This window comes from Neoarius graeffei, chromosome 18 (assembly GCF_027579695.1).
Source record: "Neoarius graeffei isolate fNeoGra1 chromosome 18, fNeoGra1.pri, whole genome shotgun sequence".
Taxonomy (NCBI): domain Eukaryota; kingdom Metazoa; phylum Chordata; class Actinopteri; order Siluriformes; family Ariidae; genus Neoarius; species Neoarius graeffei.
In genome coordinates this window covers 44178529-44183043 of record NC_083586.1, presented here as the reverse complement: position 1 = coordinate 44183043, position 4515 = coordinate 44178529, and positions in this window count along the sequence as shown.

Here is a 4515-nt window from a genome sequence, read left to right as displayed (position 1 = left end):
TTTGACTGACATTCTCAGCAGAGAGACTTTTGATGTCTGAGCCCGGCTCTATTATGTGCTATAATGATATGTCTGTGTCTCCCTGTGCATTGGGCTTGTTTGTTTAGGAGGATGCAGTAGTAGTGTGTGTGTGTGTGTGTGTGTGTGTGTGTGTGTGTGTGTGTGTGCGCGCGCGCAATGGTTGCCAATGGGGAATATAATCTTGTGCAAACACTGAGCGTGTTTCCCAGGTGGAGTCTGTGTATGAATGGTACACACAGCAGTCTTGTTGAGCAGTGTGTGTGTGTGTGTGTGTGTGTGTGTGTGTGTGTCTGGGCGATTGGAGCTGTTTGAATAGACCGGGAGCTCAGTCTGGGAGAGCATTCTATATAAGAGGAACGGTGCAAAAGAAATGGAGCAGGTATATGGAGTATAATCTATTCCATTTGCATGAGTTTATTTGCTAAATGAAAATAAACCATGGAATAAATTCCAATTTTGGCCGAGGTGAAGAAACAAAATGGTGCTCCACATTCTATCACTTTCTCGCTCTGAAACCACTCTTTCGTCATTTTAAATACTCCAGCTGGGCCTCCCAGTCTGACGCTGGTGTGATCACAGAGGGCCGGGCCACAGTCAGGCAAAACCAACATGCGCTCACCCTCCAAAAACACCCATCCGGATGAGAATAAAGCATGGCTCTTTTTTTATCCCCTCATTCGGTCCAGGCCTGTTCTCCACTGCCTTTTTGTTTACACTGTCCCTCACAATGAGCGCCCATCATCCCCCTCCGACGCGCCTTTTATCAAAGCGTTTCATGGGCCTGAATGTACAGCAGCAGTTGGCCCTGCGTGAATAAGCCCCTGTGAAAATTGCCAAGACCCTGCTTACATTGTTCGCTGTCATTTCCCACCACAATAGATATCACACTTTGGATGTAATTTAAAAAAAAAAAAATAGGGGAGGCGGGAGGTACTGTGTGACTCAAAATAGTGGTAGCTTTTAGCTTTTGTTTCTCTGGGCTCACTCTTTTCTTTTTTCTTGCTTGCTTCACATTCTCTTTTCTTTTGTTGATCATTGCTGCCTCACATTCTCTCCATCTCTCTCTCTCACCTCATTTTTTTCCACCACCAGCTCTTCATTCAAAGAGTTCGCCATTATAGTGGAAAATTAAATAAACCACTCCATTGCCTAAAGAGACTGGGTCTGGGCGGGATCAGGTTAGAGCTCCAGAGTGAGCGAGGAAGGATGCATCTTTCCGGATGGAACTTCATCTATCCTGTGCAGCTCGGAATGCTGGTGTAGTTCGAAGGCAAAGCAAAAGACGAGGAAGGTGTGAAGAGGTGTGTGTATTAGAGGAGCTGAGAGAGGCAGATGATGAGAGATGCCCCCTTCCAATCCATCATCATCCTGTGGAGAGGGAAGAAGATGAATGAAAGATCTTTCCGCATCTTTTTCTTCTACTCTCTCTCTCTCTCTCTCTCTCTCTCTCTCTCTCTCTCTCTCTCTCACCTACAACCCCACCTCCAGAAGCAGAGTGGTCTTGAAGTTTCTCTGAGGTGGGTCACAGGGCACCGGGCTAGTGGCAGACACCTGAAGACCTCTTCTGAGGCAGGAAAGCAATGTTTTTAGAAGGAGGATCACACAGGGAGGGGAAAGCATCAGAAAGTTCCAGAAATGTCAAAGGCATGGTGGTGGTGGAGGTGGGGTGGGGTGAGGTGAGGTGGGGTGGGGTGGGGGGGTTGTGGAAGGAGGCGGCCACCATAGCAGATGAAATCAGATTAGCAAAATGACTGAATGCTAAGGAACTTGAGAGACCAGACTTTAAAAGATTGGTTCTCGTTGATGTTGGTCTTGCAGATTTACGTACTTTCTTGTTATACGAACCTGATAATTGTGACTCTTATTTGACGTTAACTCCATTTACACAGTTGCATTGTGGAATATCAGCATGTCACTCTTATATACAGTATGTTATGTATCCTGTGGAGCATTAATACTTTGCAATTGCAGTGTATTGAAGTTGTATTTATATCAGGATTGACTCTTGGCTTTAGTTTTGGTGTTTTGCTCGTGTCTTATGTTTGAAACTTACATTTCAAGGTAACAAGAGTATGACGTAAAAGAGGTTTCCAAATCAATCATTTTAGCAAAATCCATCAGCAAAGTTGAAAAATCCTTGTTAATGTTAATCAGCAGACTTTCAAAGTTAGTTTGTTTGGAAATGCGTTTAAATAAAGTATCCTCAAATGAAACTGTTTTCATATTCATGTTTGAGAAGTCTACATTTGCTAGCATAAACTAATAAGTAAGAGCGGCTTTTATTTGCCCATCCGGCCGGCAGGTGATGAGCGTATGCCATCATGTGTTGTCCGTCCGGTGTCGTCCACATTTCACAAAAATTGTTGCTTCTCTCTCAATTCTTCACCGATTTTTATTCTTTTTGGCAAGAAGGTAGGTCTGACTGGGGTGCATAGCTTCTACCCAAATTTGCATAATTGCAACTAATAATGAAAATATGGAGTAATTAAGCCTTAACGAGCAGTTTCCACACATCACTTCTTCTCACTCAATTCTTCACCGATTTTGATTCTTTCTGGTACTTAGGGTGCATATACAGTAACTTCTACCCAGATTTGCTTAATCACAATTATTAATGAAGTTATGGATTAATTAAGCCTTAATGAGCAGTTCAACAAAATTTGCTTCTTCTCGGTCAATTCCTCACCGTTTTGGATTCTTTCAGGAAAATAAGTCTGTATTCCTAGGGTGTATATAGCTTCTATATATAGCTTGTATATAGTATATATAGCTTGCAATATTTGTTGTGCAAGGTGTCCCACTTTAGATCGTTCCTTCTGGACTAGACGGGGCCGAAGTGAGCTACGCTGTCACTGATGGTCTCATTTTCACTTTTTAAATGAGTGAATTTAGCAACATGATTGGCCAATATGTCAAAATTTGCATGACTGTAGCATTAGTTATAAAAGTCACGAAGGTTAAGGGGGTGGGGCTAGCATTCATATCCATTCTTATGTCATCATTTGTATGAACTGAATGAAATCAAGCCACAGTGCTTGATTGTTCGAATTTGTGCAAGATTGCATTGGATAATAAGAGTCATTTCTTGCTCTTATTTTCCTTATGAAGTCTGAAGCAGTTAGTCATTCTCTCATACCATCCATCTTTCCATTCCTGTTTACTGCTTTCTTTCCCTATTTTTTCTGGTGTGTGGTGAAAAGCATCTTAACAAGCCAGCCAAGGTACCTTATTCAAGCATTAATGAGGGATGAGAATGGGTGAGAGATGCGTATGTGTGTGTATGTGTGTGCGGAGTGGCTGAAAAGGAAAGGCCAGGTATGGTGGGCTAAGACTTTGAACGCAGCTGGTTGTCGGCCTGAAAAGGAAATGGACTGGATGACCTCATTTATGGCGCTTGGAGACTGGAGAAAGAAGAGGAAGGGTTTGAAGGAGGGCCACCCAGCTGAGAGGCCTCACTCTTAGCTTCAGCAGGCTCCCCTTCTCCCTTGCCCTTTATCCTCAAAAGGAAAAGAGTAGGGGCCTGGGGTAGTCTCCTGGTGGAGAAGAGAAGAGGAGAGTGAGGGAGGAGAGAGGGAGGATGTCATTGATGGCTAATGTGGCCCCAGGGAGAGTGGGAGAGAGTGAGAAAGAGAGCGCTGAGGTCATCATGAGTCAGTGTGGCTTGACTTTGGGGGCTAAAGAGCGTTTCACGTGTGTTGTTAGCATGTCAGCGCTAATTTGCAGCACTGTCAGAACAGGGCAAAAACAAGATTAGCGGCTTTAGGCACCACAAACAGACAGACTCAACATCGCCGCTGGCCATATGGCATTTGACAGTCAGCTCTTTTCATTTCTAGTTCACATTGTGTAGCTTTTTTCCATTATATTGGGTAAATGAATATATGGAAATGGACAAAAGAGGATGATTTAGAAACATAGGTGAGAAAATTACACAACAGATTACATAACAACTAGAAGGGTTGTGATCAGCACTGGCTTGTAACCATAGATTTTGGTGGGGCAGGATGACAAGTTGAGAAACTATCACACATGACTTGCATGATAGGCTCATCTCATCTCATTATCTCTAGCTGCTCTCTATCCTGTTCTACAGGGTCGCAGGCAAGCTGGAGCCTATCCCAGCTGACTATGGGCGAAAGGCGGGGTACACCCTGGACAAGTCGCCAGGTCATCACAGGGCTGACACATAGACACAGACAACCATTCACACTCACATTCACACCTACAGTATGGTCAATTTAGAGTCACCAGTTAACCTAACCTGCATGTCTTTGGATTGTGGGGGAAACCGGAGCACCCGGAGGAAACCCACGCAGACACGGGGAGAACATGCAAACTCCACACAGAAAGGCCCTCGCCAGCCACGGGGCTCAAACCCAGACCTTCTTGCTGTGAGGCACCAGCGCTAACCACTACACCACCGTGCTGCCCGCATGATAGGCTATTATCTACAAAATAACCCTTTTGGTATATGAGCTGGAGAAAATCAACAAA